The 22,319-nt window shown below is 39.9% G+C and overlaps 1 protein-coding gene and 1 non-coding gene across 9 annotated transcripts in view; one reads left to right on the forward strand and one right to left on the reverse strand.

The window, feature by feature from the left end:
* Rp1 (RP1, axonemal microtubule associated) overlaps window positions 1–22,319 on the forward strand; it is a 362,732-nt gene that overhangs the window by 267,410 nt on the left and 73,003 nt on the right. The window lies entirely within an intron of this gene.
* On the reverse strand, window positions 10,974–11,080 carry LOC120103384 (U6 spliceosomal RNA). The gene has a single exon (XR_015621605.1). It is a non-coding gene; the product is annotated as a U6 spliceosomal RNA (small nuclear RNA).

Genomic DNA, 22,319 nt, shown 5'->3' on the forward strand with positions numbered 1-22,319 from the left:
GCTCTTTCCATAATTTTTTTCTCAGCCAATTTATCCTTTGAGTGCAGGAAAGCTACTGTTTGTTAAAGTTAATTTTATATCCAGCCACTTTGCTGAAGTTGTTTACCAGGTTTAGGAGTTCTCTGGTAAAATTTCTGGGGTCGCTTATGTATGCTAAGTGACTATGTATTATATCATCTGCTAATAGTGATATCTTGACTTCCTCCTTTCCAATATTTATCCCTTTCATCTCCTTTTTGTTGTCTCATTGCTCTGGCTAGAACTTTGAGTAATATATTGGATAGGGGGAGAGTGTACAGCCTTGTCTAGTCCCTGATTTTAGTGGGATTTCTTCAAGTTTCTCTCCATTTAGTTTAATGTTGGTTTTTGGTTTGCTGTATATTGCTTTTATTATGCTTAGGTATGGATCTTGAATTTATGATCTCTTTTTAAAAAATTTATTAATTTTTATTTATATGAGTACAGTGTAGCTGTTTTGAGATGCACCAGAAGAGGGCATCAGATCCCATTACAGATGGTTGTGAGCCACCATGTGTTTGCTGGGATTTGAACTCAGGACCTCTGGAAGAGCAGTCAGTGCTCTTAACCGCTGAGCCATCTCTCCAGTCCATGATCTCTCTTTAACATAAAGAGGTGTTGTATTTTGTCAAAGGCTTTTTCAGCATCTAATGAGATGACCATTTTTTTTCTTTGAATTTGTTTATATAGTGGATTTTCTTTTATGTTCTTTATGAAATCAAATCATCTTATAGATACATTGGTAACCCATTTATTTATGGTTGTAGTTAATTGCATCAATAATGTATGCTAAATGCTTGCCATATGCCAGCTGCCTTACCAATGCTATTGTATGTTACTTAACAATAACCCCTTGATTTGCCTACCCTTGATGTTTCTATTTTATAGATGAGAAAACTAATGCTAAATGAAGTCAAATAATTTTGCTACAATTGTTTAACAAATGGTCATCTTGTACATAGTTCTCTAGAGATCCTAAATCATTGGCATTGGGCCATTATTTTTAAAAATAATAATTAAACCCTCAGTGGTCCTTACATTTCTAAATGGAAGCAGTAAATTATGCTGAAATAAAATGATGTAGTTGGATTATGAATGTCTCTGCTTTAAAAACCTACATCGGTCTTCGATTTGTTTATAGTGTGTGATACATTATTAAAAATATGAGATTTTATATATGGATACCACTGGTACAATCTGACAATATTTTAATATTTCAAGTATTTCACAATCTTGTCTGTGATCTTTGTTCTTGTATCTTTGGTTGTATAATGAAGATAAATAAGAAACTTAATTTTGCCAAAATGTTTGATAAATTTATATATGTTTTGCTTGTTACTATTGTATGTCTGTGTGTTTTTGTAAGAGAGAGAGAGAGAGAGAGAGAGAGAGAGAGAGAGAGAGAGTCTTTGCTGATGTATATGTCACAGTGTGTAGGTGTCAGAGGTTAATTTTGTACTAGATCCTTCCCATTAGTTTGATGCAGTTCCAGGGATAGAACTTGGGTCCTTAGGCTTGAGCACCAAGCATATTTCTGCGTCTGCGAATCATGATTAGCATACATACAACAATTCAAAAATGTAGCATAAGAACAAATACGTACATTGTGGTTAGTTAGCTCAGAAATCTTTTGAGCAACTGGGATAGCCCTGTATTGTGGTTGATACCTTAGAGAATGGTAGAAAATTATCAGCATTGAAAGAATTCAACAGAGAGACAGGAATGAACTTCCCTGAAGGTACAAAACTCATTTGGGTTTTCAGATTAACATCCCAAGCAGAACCTGTTTTAGGAGGAGGCACTAAGTTCCAGGAACCAAGAAAAGGGGCTATCATTACCCTTGCTCAGTGATAAAGACATCTGAATAGTACAGTAAAACAACAATGAATAACAGATTTATCAAATGAATTCATCAGCTAGATCTATAAACACCAAAGTGATATGAAAGAAGTGATATTTGTAATCTCTTTACAAGTGGCTTCAAGTTTATAAAAATTGCAGTGATAAAGGTAATCCCTACTTATTAACCTTTGTCCATCTGCTTCTTTATTCTTTGTTAGGATGTAGGTATAATGTGTGTTTTATTATTTTTTATTTTATTTTATTTTTTTATGCATGAATTATACATGCTTTAGTGGCTTGACATTTTCCCTCATATTTTATTAAAATCCTTTGTGGTAAGCTTCAGTTAAATAACTAATTATGCATTCAGAGAGTTAAAAGCATAACAGCCACGTAACTGAGGTAACTGAACAAGATGAGGTGTTTTCTCCAGCACCAGATGGGGAATACTGGAGGAGCCCACCACACTTGATCTTTTCCATATGACTCAGAAAGATATTAGTCTTGACATTTGTCTCAACTTTTAAATAAAATACAGTAGAGTAAAAAAAATGAAATAGTTATTGTTTTAAAATGAAACATTAGCATGGTTTTTTTTTTGCCTTTAAATTTTTTATTTTATTTTTTTTATTATCTTGAGTATTTCTTATATACATTTCAAGTGTTATTCCCTTTCCCGGTTTCCGGACAGACATCACCCTCCCCCCTCCCCTTCCTTGTGGGTGTTCCCCTCCCAAACCTCCCCCCATTGCCACCCTCCCCGCATAGTCTAGTTCACTGGGGGTTCAGTCTTAGCAGGACCCAGGGCTTCCCCTTCCACTGGTGCTCTTACTAGGATATTCATTGCTACCTATGGGGACAGAGTCCAGGGTCAGTCCATGTATAGTCTTTAGGTAGTGGCTTAGTCCCTGGAAGCTCTGGTTGCTTGACATTGTTGTACTTTTGGGGTCTCGAGCACCTTCAAGCTCTTCCAGTTCTTTCTCTGATTCCTTCAACGGGGGACCTATTCTCAGTTCAGTGGTTTGCTGCTGGCATTCGCCTCTGTATTTGCTGTATTCTGGCTGTGTCTCTCAGGAGCGATCTACATCCGGCTCCTGTCGGTCTGCACTTCTTTGCTTCATCCATCTTGTCTAATTGGATGGTGGCTGTATATGTGTGGGCCACATGTGGGGCAGGCTCTGAATAGGTGTTCCTTCAGTCTCTGTTTTAATCTTTGCCTCTCCCTTCCCTGCCAAGGGTATTCTTTTTCCTCATTTAAAGAAGGAGTGAAGCATTCACATTTTGATCATCCGTCTTGAGTTTCCTTTGTTCTAGGGATCTAGGGTAATTCAAGCATTTGGGCTAATAGCCACTTATCAATGAGTGCATACCATGTATGTCTTTCTGTGAGTGGGTTAGCTCACTCAGGATGATATTTTCCAGTTCCAACCATTTGCCTACAAATTTCATAAACTTGTTGTTTTTGATAGCTGAGTAATATTCCATTGTGTAGATGTACCACATTGTCTGTATCCATTCCTCTGTTGAAGGGCATCTGGGTTCTTTCCAGTTTCTGGCTATTATAAATAAGGCTGCGATGAACATAGTGGAGCACGTGTCTCTTTTATATGTTGAGGCATCTTTTGGGTATATGCCCAAGAGAGGTATGGCTGGATCCTCAGGCAGTTCAATGTCCAATTTTCTGAGGAACCTCCAGACTGATTTCCAGAATGGTTTTACCAGTCTGCAATCCCACCAACAATGGAGGAGTGTTCCTCTTTCTCCACATCCTCACCAGCATCTGCTGTCACCTGAGTTTTTGATCTTAGCCATTCTCACTGGTGTGAGGTGAAATCTCAGGGTTGTTTTGATTTGCATTTCCCTTATGACTAAAGATGTTGAACATTTCTTTAGGTGTTTCTCAGCCATTCGGCATTCCTCAGCTGTGAATTCTTTGTTTAGCTCTGAACCCCATTTTTTAATAGGGTTATTTGTTTCCCTGCGGTCTAACTTCTTGAGTTCTTTGTATATTTTGGATATAAGGCCTCTATCTGTTATAGGATTGGTAAAGATCTTTTCCCAATCTGTTGGTTGTCGTTTTGTCCTAACCACAGTGTCCTTTGCCTTACAGAAGCTTTGCAGTTTTATGAGATCCCATTTGTCGATTCTTGATCTTAGAGCATAAGCCATTGGTGTTTTTTTCAGGAAATTTTTTCCAGTGCCCATGTGTTCCAGATGCTTCCCTAGTTTTTCTTCTATTAGTTTGAGTGTGTCTGGTTTGATGTGGAGGTCCTTGATCCACTTGGACTTAAGCTTTGTACAGGGTGATAAGCATGGATCGATCTGCATTCTTCTACATGTTGCCCTCCAGTTGAACCAGCACCATTTGCTGAAAATGCTATCTTTTTTCCATTGGATGGTTTTGGCTCCTTTGTCAAAAATCAAGTGAACATAGGTGTGTGGGTTCATTTCTGGGTCTTCAATTCTATTCCATTGGTCTATCTGTCTGTCTCTGTACAAATACCATGCAGTTTTTATCACTATTGCTCTGTAATACTGCTTGAGTTCAGGGTTAGTGATTCCCCCTGAAGTCCTCTTATTGTTGAGGATAGCTTTAGCTATCCTGGGTTTTTTGTTATTCCAGATGAATTTGCAAATTGTTCTGTCTAACTCTTTGAAGAATTGGATTGGTATTTTGATGGGGATTGCATTGAATCTGTAGATTGCTTTTGGTAAAATGGCCATTTTTACTATATTAATCCTGCCAATCCATGAGCATGGGAGATCTTTCCATCTTCTGAGGTCTTCTTCAATTTCTTTCCTCAGTGTCTTGAAGTTCTTATTGTACAGATCTTTTACTTGCTTGGTTAAAGTCACACCGAGGTACTTTATATTATTTGGGTCTATTATGAAGGGTGTCGTTTCCCTAATTTCTTTCTCGGCTTGTTTCTCTTTTGTATAGAGGAAGGCAACTGATTTATTTGAGTTAATTTTATACCCAGCCACTTTGCTGAAGTTGTTTATCAGCTTTAGTAGTTCTCTGGTGGAACTTTTGGGATCACTTAAATATACTATCATGTCGTCTGCAAATAGTAATATTTTGACCTCTTCTTTTCCGATCTGTATCCACTTGATCTCCTTTTGTTGTCTGATTGCTCTGGCTAGAACTTCAAGAACTATATTGAATAAGTAGGGAGAGAGTGGGCAGCCTTGTCTAGTCCCTGATTTTAGTGGGATTGCTTCAAGTTTCTCTCCATTTAGTTTAATGTTAGCAACTGGTTTGCTGTATATGGCTTTTACTATGTTTAGGTATGGGCCTTGAATCCCTATTCTTTCCAGGACTTTTATCATGAAGGGGTGTTGAATTTTGTCAAATGCTTTCTCAGCATCTAATGAAATGATCATGTGGTTCTATTCTTTAAGTTTGTTTATATGATGGATCACGTTGATGGTTTTCCTTATATTAAACCATCCCTGCATGCCTGGGATGAAGCCTACTTGATCATGGTGGATGATTGTTTTGATGTGCTCTTGAATTCGGTTTGCCAGAATTTTATTGAGTATTTTTGCGTCGATATTCATAAGGGAAATTGGTCTGAAGTTCTCTTTCTTTGTTGGGTCTTTGTGTGGTTTAGGTATAAGAGTAATTGTGGCTTCATAGAAGGATTTCGGTAGGGCTCCATCTGTTTCAATTTTGTGGAATAGTTTGGATAATATTGGTATAAGGTCTTCTATGAAGGTTTGATAGAATTCTGCACTAAACCCGTCTGGACCTGGGCTCTTTTTGGTTGGGAGACCTTTAATGACTGCTTCTATTTCCTTAGGAGTTATGGGGTTGTTTAACTGGTTTATCTGTTCCTGATTTAACTTCGATACCTGGTATCTGTCTAGGAAATTGTCCATTTCCTGAAGATTTTCAAGTTTTGTTGAATATAGGTTTTTATAGTAAGATCTGATGATTTTTTGAATTTCCTCTGAATCTGTAGTTATGTCTCCCTTTTCATTTCTGATTTTGTTAATTTGGACGCACTCTCTGTGTCCTCTCGTTAGTCTGGCTAAGGGTTTATCTATCTTGTTGATTTTCTCAAAGAACCAACTTTTGGTTCTGTTGATTCTTTCTATGGTCCTTTTTGTTTCTACTTGGTTGATTTCAGCTCTGAGTTTGATTATTTCCTGCCTTCTACTCCTCCTGGGTGTATTTGCTTCTTTTTGTTCTAGAGCTTTTAGGTGTGCTGTCAAGCTGCTGACATATGCTCTTTCCTGTTTCTTTCTGTAGGTACTCAGCGCTATGAGTTTTCCTCTTAGCACAGCTTTCATTGTGTCCCATAAGTTTGGGTATGTTTTACCTTCATTTTCATTAAATTCTAAAAAGTTTTTAATTTCTTTCTTTATTTCTTCCTTGACCAGGTTATCATTGAGTAGAGCATTGTTCAATTTCCAAGTATATGTGGACATTCTTCCTTGATTGTTATTGAAGACCAGTTTTAGGCCGTGGTAGTCCGATAGCACGCATGGGATTATTTCTAACTTTCTGTACCTGTTGAGGCCCGTTTTTTGACCAATTATATGGTCAATTTTGGAGAAAGTACCATGAGAAGCTGAGAAGAAGGTATATCCTTTTTCTTTAGGATAGAATGTTCTATAAATATCCGTTAAGTCCATTTGGCTCATGACTTCTCTTAGTCTGTCTACATCTCTGTTTAATTTCTGTTTCCATGATCTGTCCATTGAAGAGAGTGGGGTGTTGAAATCTCCCACTATTATTGTGTGAGGTCCAATGTGTGTTTTGAGCTTTAGTAAGGTTTGTTTTACATATGTAGGTGCCCTTGTATTTGGGGCATAGATATTTAGGATTGAGAGTTCCTCTTGGTGGATTTTTCCTTTGATCAATATGAAGTGTCCTTCCTTATCTTTTTTGATGACTTTTAGTTGAAAATTGATTTTATTTGATATTAGAATGGCTACTCCAGCTTGCTTCATCTGACCATTTGCTTGGAAAGTTGTTTTCCAGCCTTTCACTCTGAGATAGTGTCTGTCTTTGTCTCTGAGGTGTGTTTCCTGTAGGCAGCAGAATGCAGGGTCCTCGTTGCGTATCCAGTTTGTTAATCTATTTCTTTTTATTGGGGAGTTGAGCCCATTGATGTTGAGAGATATTAAGGAATAGTGATTATTGCTTCCCGTTATATTCATATTTGGATGTGAGGTTATGTTTGTGTGCTTTCTTTCTCTTTGTTTTGTTGCCAAGACGATTAGTTTCTTGCTTCTTCTAGGGTATAGCTTGCCTCCTTATGTTGGGCTTTACCATTTATTATCCTTTGTAGTGCTGGATTTGTAGAAAGATATTGTGTAAATTTGGTTTTGTCATGGAATATCTTGGTTTCTCCATCTATGTTAATTGAGAGTTTTGCTGGATACAGTAACCTGGGCTGGCATTTGTGTTCTCTTAGGGTCTGTATGACATCAGTCCAGGATCTTCTGGCCTTCATAATTTCTGGCGAGAAGTCTGGTGTGATTCTGATAGGTCTGCCTTTATATGTTACTTGACCTTTTTCCCTTACTGCTTTTAATATTCTTTCTTTATTTTGTGCATTTGGTGTTTTGACAATTATGTGACGGGAGGTGTTTCTTTTCTGGTCCAATCTATTTGGAGTTCTGTAGGCTTCTTGTATGCCTATGGGTATCTCTTTTTTTAGGTTAGGGAAGTTTTCTTCTATGATTTTGTTGAAGATATTTACTGGTCCTTTGAGCTGGGAGTCTTCACTCTCTTCTATACCTATTATCCTTAGGTTTGATCTTCTCATTGAGTCCTGGATTTCCTGTATGTTTTGGACCAGTAGCTTTTTCCGCTTTACATTATCTTTGACAGTTGTGTCAATGATTTCTATGGAATCTTCTGCTCCTGAGATTCTCTCTTCCATCTCTTGAATTCTGTTGGTGAGGCTTGTATCTACAGCTCCTTGTCTCTTCTTTTGGTTTTCTATATCCAGGGTTGTTTCCATGTGTTCTTTCTTGATTGCTTCTATTTCCATTTTTAATTCCTTCAACTGTTTTATTGTGTTTTCCTGGAATTCTTTCAGGGATTTTTGCGATTCCTCTCTGTAGGCGTCTACTTGTTCTCTAAGGGAGTTCTTTATGTCTTTCTTGAAGTCCTCCAGCATCATGATCAAATATGATTTTGAAACTAAGTCTTGCTTTTCTGGTGTGTTTGGATATTCCGTGTTTGCTTTGGTGGGAGAATTGGGCTCCGATGATGCCATGTAGTCTTGGTTTCTGTTGCTTGGGTTCCTGCGCTTGCCTCTCGCCATCAGATTATCTCTAGTGTTACTTTGTTCTGCTATTTCTGACAGTGGCTAGACTGTCCTATAACCTGTGTGTCAGGAGTGCTGTAGACCTGTTTTCCTGTTTTCTTTCAGCCAGTTATGGGGACAGAGTGTTCTGCTTTCGGGCGTGTAGTTTTTCCTCTCTACAGGTCTTCAGCTGTTCCTGTGGGCCTGTGTCTTGAGTTCACCAGGCAGGTTTCTTGCAGGGGAAAAGTTGGTCCTACCTGTGGTTTCAAGGCTCAAGTTTGCTCGTGGGGTACTGCCTAAGTCCTCTCCGCTGTGGCAGCAACCGGGAAAATCTGTGCCGCTCCTTCCGGGATCCTCCGTGCACCAGGGTTTCAGATGACGTTTGGTGTTTTCCTCTGGCGCCTGGATGTGCACAGAGTGCAGTCTCTTCTGGTTTCCCAGGCGTGTCCGCCTGTCTGAAGGTTCAGCTCTCCCTCCCATGGGATTTGGTTGCAGAGAACTGTTTATCCGGTCTGTTTCCTTCAGGTTCCGGCAGTGTCTCAGACGCAGGGGTCCTGCCGCTCCCGGGCCCTCCCCTATGGGAACCCAGAGGCCTTATACAGTTGCCTCTTGGGCCAGGGATGTGGGCAGGGGTGGGCAGTGTTGGTGGTCTCCTCCGCTCTGCAGCCTCAGGAGTGCCCACCTGATCAGGCGGTGAGGTCTCTCTCCCACGGGGTTTGGGAGCAGAGAGCTGCTGCGGTCCGGGATCCGCTGGTGTGGGACTTCCGGTAAACACAGGAAGTGCCCGACCTTAGAGGAATTTTGCCTCTGTGTGTCCTGAGTTCACCAGGCAGGTTTCTTGCAGGGGAAAAGTTGGTCCTACCTGCAGTTCCAAGGCTCAAGTTTGCTCGTGGGGTACTGCCTAAGTCCTCTCCGCTGTGGCAGCAACCGGGAAGATCTGCGCTGCTCTTTCCAGGAGCCTCCGTGCACCAGGGTTCCAGATGGCGTTTGGTGTTTTCCTCTGGCGCCTGGATGTGCACAGAGTGCAGTCTCTTCTGGTTTCCCAGGCGTGTCCGCCTCTCTGAAGGTTCAGCTCTCCCTCCCACGGGATTTTGGTGCAGAGAACTGTCCATCCGGTCTGTTTCCTTCAGGTTCCGGCAGTGTCTCAGGCGCAGGGTTCCTGCCGCTCCCGGGCCCTCCCCCCGGGAACCCAGAGGCCTTATACAGTTGCCTCTTGGGCCAGGGATGTGGGCAGGGGTGGGCAGTGTTGGTTGTCTCCTCCGCTCTGCAGCCTCAGGAGTGCCCACTTGATCAGGCGGCGAGGTCTTTCTCCCACGGGGTTTGGGAGCAGAGAGCTGCTGCGGTCCGGGATCCGCCGGTGTGTCAAGCATGGTTTTTGTATAAAGATAAAAATTCATGTTCTGTAGTAGGAAATAATATAACAATTCAGCTTGGCATCAGAAGCAAAGAGAAAGAATGTTTCTCAGCTGATAATTTTTTGTGGACTATATGAATATAATGATACATTTCTGGGTGGAGCTTACTGAAGAGCTGTGCTTAGATGACAAATAAATGAAATGTTTGCACAGTGTCTCACACGTATGATGCTTCCTAAGCCATATGTCTCTTCTATTCTCTCCTCACTTTCAGATACGCACTATCTTTACATTGCAGGCACTTGTAAAGCGGAAGGGGTCTCCATGCTATAGACTCCAGTCCACAGAGCTCACCATGGCCCAGCTTCACCAATGACTTGCATAACCTAAGTGGGAGTCCCTGTAGACCTGTATGGATCATGTAGATCCGCTGACATAGAAACCTGCTTTCTTTTTTTTATCTGTATATATATATTTATATTTATATAAAAAGACCAATAATAGCAGTGTGTTATGCATCAACAGCAGCAACAGCTTTTCCAGGTTCTGCAGTCATCTGAACAAAACTGTAGAGACATCCAGCACACTCCATTAAAAAAAAAAAGAGTAAAAAAACAAAACCCGAGAAAACAGCACAGTTCTGTTACTCTTGTGGTACCTGGCACCATTTTTTTTTTAATTAGCTTCTCAATCATCATCTGGAAAGAAAACATTCTGAGCAACATCATTAAAAACAGCTCTGATAAAGCACGGTCACTACTACGTATCATAAAGCAGGTACAAGTTATTTTACATCCACAGAGGTGTGATACAGTACTGTCCTACATCTATAATACTAGAGGATACAATTTAAAAGGCATTATTTGAGACTTGATTCTACTTTTCCAGCAGAGGGCCCAAAGGATGGTGTGACACAGCTTTGTAAAGAAACATACTCTAGACAGGATTTCCTTTCACTAGTGGCACAGTTCTAAGGATTCATTCTCTCCATGAATGTCAGCTAAAACCGTTATTAAAAAAATGAAATATCCCTAGAACAAAACCATATAACCACCGGATACACATGAAGATGACCTAGTGGAGACAAGCTGGACCTCACCTTACCAACAAGCTATCAAATCTGTTATGTTTAAACAGTGAGACCTCCAAGGAAGGAGATGCCAAGTAGTGCTTCAAAGCTTCGGACCACAATCAAACACAGCATTCTTTTCAACAGAAGCAGAAGCTCATCTGAATATGCTCAAGGATGCTGACATCAACATTTAATCATCTCCTCACTCATCCAAGAAGAAGGGGAGATCAGTTACTACTGTACTTTATTGTGTTCAACCAAATCACCATGTTACAAAAATAGCAAGCTGCCATAATAAAAAATAAGGCTCCTCTATCCAGCACCAGATAGCATCATTTTACTTTCAAGCCTAGAAATTGCACACTTGTATATAAACCAACCGAAGATGAGGATTGAGAGTTCATCTTGGTGGATTTTTCCAAAAATATGGAACGCTTCACGAATTTGCGTGTCATCCTTGCACAGGGGCCATGCTAATCTTCTCTGTATCGATCCAATTTTAGTATATGTGCTGCCGAAGCGAGCACTTTTTTTTTAATTTTTTATTTTTTATTAACTTGAGTATTACTTATATACATTTCGAGTGTTATTCCCTTTCCCGGTTTCCGGGCAAACATCCCCCTCCCCCCTCCCCTTCCTTATGGGTGTTCCCCTCCCAACCCTCCCCCCATTGCCGCCCTCCCCCCCATAGACTAGTTCACTGGGGGTTCAGTCTTAGCAGGACCCAGGGCTTCCCCTTCCACTGGTGCTCTTACTAGGATATTCATTGCTACCTATGGGGTCAGAGTCCAGGGTCAGTCCATGTATAGTCTTTAGGTAGTGGCTTAGTCCCTGGAAGCTCTGGTTGCTTGACATTGTTGTACTTTTGGGGTCTCGAGCACCTTCAAGCTCTTCAAGTTCTTTCTCTGATTCCTTCAACGGGGGACCTATTCTCAGTTCAGTGGTTTGCTGCTGGCATTCGCCTCTGTATTTGCTGTATTCTGGCTGTGTCTCTCAGGAGCGATCAACATCTGGCTCCTGTCGGTCTGCACTTCTTTGCTTCATACATCTTGTCTAATTGGGTGGCTGTATATGTATGGGCCACATGTGGGGCAGGCTTTGAATGGGTGTTCCTTCAGTCTCTGTTTTAATCTTTGCCTCTCCCTTCCCTGCCAAGGGTATTCTTTTTCCTCATTTAAAGAAGGAGTGAAGCATTCACATTTTGATCATCCGTCTTGAGTTTCGTTTGTTCTAGGGATCTAGGGTAATTCAAGCATTTGGGCTAATAGCCACTTATCAATGAGTGCATACCATGTATGTCTTTCTGTGATTGGGTTAGCTCACTCAGGATGATATTTTCCAGTTCCAAACATTTGCCTACGAATTTCATAAAGTCGTTGTTTTGATAGCTGAGTAATATTCCATTGTGTAGATGTACCTCATTGTCTGTATCCATTCCTCTGTTGAAGGGCATCTGGGTTCTTTCCATTTTCTGGCTATTATAAATAAGGCTGCGATGAACATAGTGGAGCACGTGTCTCTTTTATATGTTGAGGCATCATTTGGGTATATGCCCAAGAGAGGTATAGCTGGATCCTCAGGCAGTTCAATGTCCAATTTTCTGAGGAACCTCCAGACTGATTTCCAGAATGGTTTTACCAGTCTGCAATCCCACCAACAATGGAGGAGTGTTCCTCTTTCTCCACATCCTCGCCAGCATCTGCTGTCACCTGAGTTTTTGATCTTAGCCATTCTCACTGGTGTGAGGTGGAATCTCAGGGTTGTTTTGATTTGCATTTCCCTTATGACTAAAGATGTTGAACATTTCTTTAGGTGTTTCTCAGCCATTCGGCATTCCTCAGCTGTGAATTCTTTGTTTAGCTCTGAACCCCATTTTTTAATAGGGTTATTTGTCTCCCTGCGGTCTAACTTCTTGAGTTCTTTGTATATTTTGGATATAAGGCCTCTATCTGTTGTAGGATTGGTAAAGATCTTTTCCCAATCTGTTGGTTGCCATTTTGTCCTAACCACAGTGTCTTTTGCCTTACAGAAGCTTTGCAGTTTTATGAGATCCCATTTGTCGATTCTTGATCTTAGAGCACAAGCCATTGGTGTTTTTTTCAGGAAATTTTTTCCAGTGCCCATGTGTTCCAGATGCTTCCCTAGTTTTTCTTCTATTAGTTTGAGTGTGTCTGGTATGATGTGGAGGTCCTTGATCCACTTGGACTTAAGCTTTGTACAGGGTGAGAAGCATGGATCTATCTGCATTCTTCTACATGTTGACCTCCAGTTGAACCAGCACCATTTGCTGAAAATGCTATCTTTTTTCCATTGGATGGTTTTGGCTCCTTTGTCAAAAATCAAGTGACCATAGGTGTGTGGGTTCATTTCTGGGTCTTCAATTCTGTTCCATTGGTCTATCTGTCTGTCTCTGTACCAATACCATGCAGTTTTTATCACTATTGCTCTGTAATACTGCTTGAGTTCAGGGATAGTGATTCCCCCTGAAGTCCTTTTATTGTTGAGGATAGCTTTAGCTATCCTGGGTTTTTTGTTATTCCAGATGAATTTGCAAATTGTTCTGTCTAACACTTGGAAGAATTGGATTGGTATTTGATGGGGATTGCATTGAATCTGTAGATTGCTTTTGGTAAAATGGCCATTTTTACTATATTAATCCTGCCAATCCATGAGCATGGGAGATCTTTCCATCTTCTGAGGTCTTCTTCAATTTCTTTCCTCAGTGTCTTGAAGTTCTTATTGTACAGATCTTTTACTTGCTTGGTTAAAGTCACACCGAGGTACTTTATATTATTTGGGTCTATTATGAAGGGTGTCGTTTCCCTAATTTCTTTCTCGGCTTGTTTCTCTTTTGTATAGAGGAAGGCAACTGATTTATTTGAGTTAATTTTATACCCAGCCACTTTGCTGAAGTTGTTTATCAGCTTTAGTAGTTCTCTGGTGGAACTTTTGGGATCACTTAAATATACTATCATATCATCTGCAAATAGTGATATTTTGACTTCTTCTTTTCTGATATGTATCCCCTTGATCTCCTTTTGTTGTCTGATTGCTCTGGCTAGAACTTCAATAAGTATATTGAATAAGTAGGGAGAGAGTGGGCAACCTTGTCTAGTCCCTGATTTTAGTGGGATTGCTTCAAGTTTCTCTCCATTTAGTTTAATGTTAGCAACTGGTTTGCTGTATATGGCTTTTACTATGTTTAGGTATGGGCCTTGAATTCCTATTCTTTCCAGGACTTTTATCATGAAGGGGTGTTGAATTTTGTCAAATGCTTTCTCAGCATCTAATGAAATGATCATGTGGTTCTGTTCTTTCAGTTTGTTTATATAATGGATCACGTTGATGGTTTTCCGTATATTAAACCATCCCTGCATGCCTGGGATGAAGCCTACTTGATCATGGTGGATGATTGTTTTGATGTGCTGTTGAATTCGGTTTGCCAGAATTTTATTGTGTATTTTTGCATAGATATTCATAAGGGAAATTGGTCTGAAGTTCTCTTTCTTTGTTGTGTCTTTGTGTGGTTTAGGTATATGAGTAATTGTGGCTTCATAGAAGGAATTCGGTAGTGCTCCATCTGTTTCAATTTTGTGGAATAGTTTGGATAATGTTGGTATGAGGTCTTCTTTGAAGGTTTGATAGAATTCTGCACTAAACCCGTCTGGACCTGGGCTCTTTTTGGTTGGGAGACCTTTAATGACTGCTTCTATTTCCTTAGGAGTTATGGGGTTGTTTAACTGGTTTATCTGTTCCTGATTTAACTACGATACCTGGTATCTGTCTAGGAAATTTTTCGTTTCCTGAAGATTTTCAAGGAATTTTGAAATTTTGTTGAATATAGGATTTTATAGTAAGATCTGATGATTTTTTGAATTTCCTCTGAATCTGTTGTTATGTCTCCCTTTTCATTTCTGATTTTGTTAATTTGGATGCACTCTCTGTGTCCTCTCATTAGTCTGGCTAAGGGTTTATCTATCTTGTTGATTTTCTCAAAGAACCAACTTTTGGTTCTGTTGATTCTTTCTATGGTCCTTTTTGTTTCTACTTGGTTGATTTCAGCTCTGAGTTTGATTATTTCCTGCCTTCTACTCCTCCTGGGTGTATTTGCTTCTTTTTGCTCTAGAGCTTTTAGGTGTGTTGTCAAGCTGCTGACATATGCTCTTTCCTGTTTCTTTCTGCAGGCACTCAGCGCTATGAGTTTTCCTCTTAGCATAGCTTTCATTGTGTCCCATAAGTTTGGGTATGTTGTACCTTCATTTTCATTAAATTCTAAAAAGTTTTTAATTTCTTTCTTTCTTTCTTTCTTGACCAGATTGTCATTGAGTAGAGCATTTTTCAATTTCCACATATGTGGGCATTCTTCCCTTATTGTTATTGAAGACCAGTTTTAGGCCGTGGTAGTCCGATAGCATGCATGGGATTATTTTTATCTTTCTGTACCTGTTGAGGCCCGTTTTTTGACCAATTATATGGTCAATTTTGGAGAAAGTACCATGAGGAGCTGAGAAGAAGGTATATCCTTTTGCTTTAGGATAGAATGTTCTATAAATATCCGTTAAGTCCATTTGGCTCATGACTTCTCTTAGTCTGTCTACATCTCTGTTTATTTTCTGTTTCCATGATCTGTCCATTGATGAGAGTGGGGTGTTGAAATCTCCCACTATTATTGTGTGAGGTGCAATGTGTGTTTTGAGCTTTAGTAAGGTTTCTTTTACTTATGTAAGTGCCCTTGTATTTGGGGCATAGATATTTAGGATTGAGAGTTCATCTTGGTGGATTTTTCCTTTGATGAATATGAAGTGTCCTTCCTTATCTTTTTTGATGACTTTTAGTTGAAAATTGATTTTATTTGATATTAGAATGGCTACTCCAGCTTGCTTCTTCTGACCATTTGCTTGGAAAGTTGTTTTCCAGCCTTTCACTCTGAGGTAGTGTCTGTCTTTGTCTCTGAGGTGTGTTTCCTGTAGGCAGCAGAATGCAGGGTCCTCGTTGCGTATCCAGTTTATTAATCTATTTCTTTTTATTGGGGAGTTGAGGCAATTGATGTTGAGAGATATTAAGGAATAGTGATTATTGCTTCCCGTTATATTCATATTTGGATGTGAGGTTATGTTTGTGTGCTTTCATTCTCTTTGTTTTGTTGCCAAGACGATTAGTTTCTTGCTTCTTCTAGGGTATAGCTTGCCTCCTTATGTTGGGCTTTACCATTTATTATCCTTTGTAGTGCTGGATTTGTAGAAAGATATTGTGTAAATTTGGTTTTGTCATGGAATATCTTGGTTTCTCCATCTATGTTAATTGAGAGTTTTGCAGGATACAGTAACCTGGGCTGGCATTTGTGTTCTCTTAGGGTCTGTATGACATCATTCCAGGATCTTCTGGCCTTCATAGTTTTTGGTGAGAAATCTGGTGTGATTCTGATAGGTCTGCATTTATATGTTACTTGACCTTTTTCCCTTACTGCTTTTAATATTCTTTCTTTATTTAGTGCATTTGGTGTTTTGACTATTATGTGACGGGAGTTGTTTCTTTTCTGGTCCAATGTATTTGGAGTTCTGTAGGCTTCTTGTATGCCTATGGGTATCTCTTTTTTTAGGTTAGGGCAGTTTTCTTCTATGATTTTGTTGAAGATATTTACTGGTCCTTTGAGCTGGGAGTCTTCACTCTCTTCTATACCTATTATCCTTAGGTTTGATCTTCTCACTGAGTCCTGGATTTCCTGTATGTTTTGGACCAGTAGCTTTTTCTGCTTTACATTATCTTTGACAGTTGAGTCAATGATTTCTATGGAATCTTCTGCTCCTGAGATTCTCTCTTCCATCTCTTGTATTCTGTTGGTGAAGCTTGTATCTACAGCTCCTTGTCTCTTCTTTTGGTTTTCTATATCCAGGGTTGTTTCCATGTGTTCTTTCTTGATTGCTTCTATTTCCATTTTTACTTCCTTCAACTGTTTGATTGTGTTTTCCTGGAATTCTTTCAGGGATTTTTGCGATTCTTTCAGGGATTTTTGCGATTCCTCTCTGTAGGCTTCTACTTGTTTATTAATGTTTTCCTGTGTTTCCCTAAGGGAGTTCTTCACGTCTTTCTTGAAGTCCTCCAGCATCATGATCAAATAAGATTTTGAAACTAGATCTTGCATTTCTGGTGTGTTTGGATATTCCATGTTTGTTTTGGGGGGAGAATTGGGCTCCGATGAAGCCATGTAGTTTTGGTTTCTGTTGCTTGGGTTCCTGCGCTTGCCTCTCGCCATCAGATTATCTCTAGTGTTACTTTGTTCTGCTATTTCTGACAGTGGCTAGACTGTCCTATAAGCCTGTGTGTCAGGAGTGCTGTAGATCTGTTTTCCTCTCTTTCAGTCAGTTATAGGGACAGAGTGTTCTGCTTTCAGGCGTGTAGTTTTTCCTCTCTACAGGTCTTCAGCTGTTCCTGTGGGCCTGTGTCTTGAGTTCACCAGGCAGGTCACTTGCAGCAGAAAAGTTCGTCTTACCTGTGGTCCTGAGGCTCAAGTTCGCTCGCGGGGTGCTGCCCTCTGGCTCTCTGTGGCGCTAGCAACCAGGAAGACCTGCGCCACCCCTTCTGGGAGCTTCAGTGCACCAGGGTTCCAGATGGCCTTTGGTGTTTTCCTCTGGCGTCCGAGATGTGTGTGCAGAGAGCAGTCTCTTCTGGTTTCCCAGGCTTGTCTGCCTCTCTGAAGGTTTAGCTCTCCCTCCCACGGGATTTGGGTGCAGAGAACTGTTTATCCGGTCTGTTTCCTTCAGGTTCAGGCGGTGTCTCAGGCAGGGGTCCTGCCGCTCCTGGGCCCTCCCCCACGGGAGCCCAGAGGCCTTATACAGATTCCTCTTGGGCCAGGGATGTTGGCAGGGGTGGGCAATGTTGGTGGTCTCTTCCGCTCTGCAGCCTCAGGAGTGCCCACCTGACCAGGCGGTTGGGTCTCTCTTTCACGGGGTCTGGGAGCAGAGGTGTGTTTTATTATTATATCTTACTCATCATTATAGTCCCCTTTACCAACTGTGCTTCTAGCTTGAACCAGTCATCATGTGAGGGGTGCCAAACGGTAATTTTTTGACTATGTTTTTACTTCTGTATTTCCTGTCATTCTTCTATGAAGCAGAACTTTCTTTTTCCCTTGATTAAACATTGTGTTTGTTTATGTAGCCAGATTTTCATATCTGTGGACTCTGTCTCTGCATACTTAGCCAACTATATGTGAAAAAATTGTTAAAATAAAAGTGTTTTTAGTGAAAATTCCAAGCTTCTTTGATAATTATTTCCTAAACTATCTAACAACTGGCTATGTTGTGTTGGTTATTACAAATAATTGATAAATTATTTACGTTATTTATGAGAGTATAGCAAGGATTTTAAAAATATCTTATTATATGGATTAAATATTCTCTAATATTCATGTTCATGGGGCTCTTGAAGCAATCTCTGGCATATCAACAGGTGTCTACACCAACAAATTCTTATTTAAATAGACTTACTCTGTTCTGACTTATTTTGATGCCAAAATCATTCTTGACCTTTGAAGCTTCTATATCCTTTTGACATGTTGCTATTCAGTTTAAGAGGGCCTCTTTACTTTCTCAGGTAAAAAGATGTTTCAGGCTTATTAAATGTTTTCTTTTGTCAAGTCTTGGAATCAGCTATATTTTTAAGAAACCCTAGCAAAGAAGAATATTAAGATTAAAAAAATTAAGTAGACACTCCGAGAAGTTATTTTCCACTAATGTTCAGGCCCAGAGGATACTTTCTCAGTGTGATGCCTGAACATAATTATGCTCCACAGGAAATGTGTCCACGGTGAATTCCACTGTGTAATACTATTTAACTTTTTATTCTTATTTTGCGTGGGGCAAGGTACAGATTAAACATAATAAAGGCTCTGTGTTGGCCCTAAGGTCATTTGTTTACCAGAGATTTTAAAACTAAATTTGCCACTGTCAAAATATTTCAGATAGTAATCTATTAACCAGGACGAGCAGTGGTGGCACATACCTTTGATCCCGGCCCTCAGGACTCAGAGGCAGGAAAATCTGTGAGAACTGCATGGTTTACAGAGAAAGCCAGAGTTACACAGAGGAATCCTCTCTGGAAAAAGCAAAGAAACAAACCTATTAGTATCGTATAAACTTTATATTGCCCTTTATTAAGAAGGTTTAATATTAATGGAGGCTTGCTTAGAAAACATATTTAACTGAGTGATACTGTGGCAAGTTTGCATGAGGAGTCTTGAAGCAGGTGTGTGTCTAAGGTTTTGTCAGAGGAAGCTCAGGAAGGAAAGAGAACAAGGGGATCTCTAGAGTCTGGATGGGTTCTTAGTGTACACAGCAAGGAAGTCTATGAGAATGCTCCAAAGGGCTGCAGCAATAGCTGAGGCCTTACATTAAAAAAATAATCTTGCCAATACTTATCTACAATGGGTGCAATTTTGTAGGTATTGGAAACTGAAAAAAATCTATAAATGCCTCAAAATTTCCTTGTTGATATTTATTTTCTTTTTAAAGATTTATTTTATTCTGTTCTTCTTTATTCACTTTACTTCCTGACCACTGCCTTCCATCCCCCATCCCACAGTCTGCCACCCCATCCCTTCCTCCTCTTCTTCTCTGAGAGAGTGGAGCTCCTTCCTGCATATCCCCCAACACCAGCACACCAAGTCTATTCAGAACTAGGCTCAACCTTCTCCACTGAGGCCAGAAAAGGAAGCCCAGCTACAAGAACTTATTCAACAGACAGACAGCAGCAATAGGGATAGCCCCTTCTCCAGATGTTCAAGACCATCATGAATACTAAGCTGCATATCTACTACATATGTGCACAGGGCATAAGCTAAGCTCATGTATGGTTTTTGGTTGGCAGTTCAGTCTCAGAGAGCCCAATAGGGTATAGGTTCATTGACTCTTCTTTTGGAGTTCCTATCTGCTTTGGGGACCCTAGATGTTCCTCCAACCCATTCATAAGAGACTCCAAGTTCTACCCAATGCTTGGCTGTGGGTTCCTGCATCTGTCTGAGTTAGATGTTGCGTGAAGCCTCTCAAGAGGACAGCCATGTATGAAAAAATAGAAGAGTATCATTGATACTATCAGGTATTGGTGCTTACCATTGGAATGTGTCTCTATTTAGGCTAGCTATTGGTTGGCCAATCCCTCAGTCTATGCACCATCCCTAGTGCCTGCATTTCATGTTGAAAAGGTTAATTTTGGGTAGAAATGATTTTAGGTGGGTTGATGTCCCTATTGCTTCACTGAGATTCCTGCCTAGCTACATAAAGAGGCCCCTTCAGCTTCTATATTCCCACTGAGAGAGTCTCAGTGAATGTCATCCTCATTGATTCCTGGAAGCCTCTATGACATACCCTTCAGATTTCCTAACCCAACAGCTACAGATTTCCATTCTTTCTCATGGCCATCTGGTCATTTTTCTGTCTCTCTCCTGAACCACCCCCATTTCCCTTCCCATTCTCCTCTCACCCAGTTTCCTCCCTCCACCTGCGTCCTATGACTATTTTATTCCCCCTTCTAAGTGAGGTTCAGGCATCCTCACTTGTGCCTTATGTCTTGTTTAGTTTCTTCAGGTCTGTGGAGTTTAGCATGAGTATCTTGTATTTTATGGCTAATAACCATTTATAAGTAAGAAAATACCATGCTTATTCTTCTGGGACTGAGTTACCTCACTCAGGATATTCTCAAGATCCATCCATTTGACTACAAAATTAATGATGTCTTTGTTTTGAATAGATGAATAGTATTCTATTGTACAGATATAGCACATTTTCTTTATCCATTCTTTAGTTGAGGGACATCTAGGTTGTTTCCAGTTTCTGGATGTTGAGAATAAAGCTGCTAGGAACATAGTTGAGCAAGTGTCTTTGTGGGATGGCAAAACATCTTTTTAGTATGCCCAGAAGTGGTATAGCTGGGTCTTAGGGTAGAACTACTCATAGTTTACTGAGAAACTGCCAAATTGTTTTCCAACATGGTTGTACAAGCTTGCACTCACCTCAGAAATGGAGGAGTGTTCCCCTTGCTCCATGTCCTTGCCAGCATATGCTAGCTCTTGAGTTTTTGACCTTAGGTATTCTGATGAGTATATGATAGAACCTCAAAGTTATTTGATTCACATTTACCTGATGACTAAAGATTTTGAATATTTCTTTCAGTACTTCTTGATCATTTGGGATTCTTCTGTTGAGAATTCTCTGTTTAGCTCTGTACCCCATTTTTTAATTGAGTTATTTGGGTTCTTGATGTCTAAGTTCTTGAGTTTTTTGTAAATTTGAATATTAGCTCTCTGTCAGATGTAGGGTAGTTGAATATCCTTTCCCAACTGGTAGGCTGCCTTTTCGTCCGATTAACAGTGTCCTTTGCCTTACTGAAGATTTTCAGTTACATGAGATCCCTGTTATCAATTGTTGATCTTAGAGCCTGAGTGATTGGTGTTATGTTTAAGACATTGTCTCTAATGCACATGTGTTCAAGGGTATTTCCCACTTTCTCTTCTATGAGATTTAGTGTATCCAGTTTTAGGTTGAGGCCCTCGATCCACTTGGACATGAATTTTGTGCTGGGTGATAAATATGGATATAATTGCATTCTTCTATGTGCAGACATCTACCAGACCAGCACCGTTTTGAAGATGCTTCCTTTTTCCAGTGTATGGTTTGCCTTCTTTATCAAAATTTAAGTGTCTGTAGGTGTGTGGGATTATTTCTGGGTCTTCTATTCAATTCCATCAGTCAATATGTCTGTTTCTGTACCAATACCATGCAGTTTTTATCACTATTACTCATGGATAGTACAGCCTAAGATCAGGGATGGTGCTTCCTCCTGAAGTTCTTTTATTGTTCAGGATTGTTTTGGCTATCTAGGGATTTTTATCTTTCCATATGAATTTGAGAATTGGTCTTTTATAAAAAATGTGCTGGAATTTTGACACAGATTTTACTGAAGCTGTAGATTGCTTTTGGTAAGATAGTAATTTTCCCTATGCTAATCCTACCTATCCATAAGCATGGGAAATCTTTCCATCTTCTGATATCTTAATTTCTTTCTTCAGGGACTTAAGGTTCATATCATACAGATCTTTCACTTGCTTGATTAGAGTTACACCAAGATATTATATATAATTCATGGCTATTGTAAAGGGTGTTATTTCCCTAATTTCTTTCTCAGCTTGTTTATCATTTGTATAAAGGAAGGCTGTTGATTTCCTTTAGTTAATTTGTCATCCAGCCATTTTCGTGAAGGTTTTTTTATCAACTGTAGGAGTTCTCTGGTAGAACTTTTGGGGTTACTTATGTATACTATAATATTATCACAAATAGCGATACTTTGATTTCTTTCTTTCCTATTAGTATTCCCTTGATCTTCTTTACTTGTCTAGTTGCTTTGGCTAGAACTTCAAGTACTATATTGAGTAGATAGGAAGAGAGTAGGCAGCCTTTTCTTTCCCCTGATTTTAGTGGAATTGCCTTAAGGTTCTCTCCATTTAGCTTCATGTTGGCTATTGGCTTGCTGCATATTGCTTTGATTATGTTTTTCTATGTGCTTTGTATCCCTAAGCTTTTTCGGCATCTAATGAAATGATCATGTGACTTTATTTTCTTTCAGTTTGTTTATATGGTGGGTGACTTTGATGGAGTTTCATATATTGAACTACCCCTGTATCTCTGGGATGAAGTCTATTTGATCAGGATGGATGATGTTTTTAATGTGTTCCAAGAATTGGTTCGCTAGTATTTTTGCATCAATATTCCTAAG

This window comes from Rattus norvegicus, chromosome 5, assembly GCF_021556685.1.
Source record: "Rattus norvegicus strain SHRSP/BbbUtx chromosome 5, alternate assembly SHRSP_T2T, whole genome shotgun sequence".
Lineage (NCBI taxonomy): Eukaryota > Metazoa > Chordata > Mammalia > Rodentia > Muridae > Rattus > Rattus norvegicus.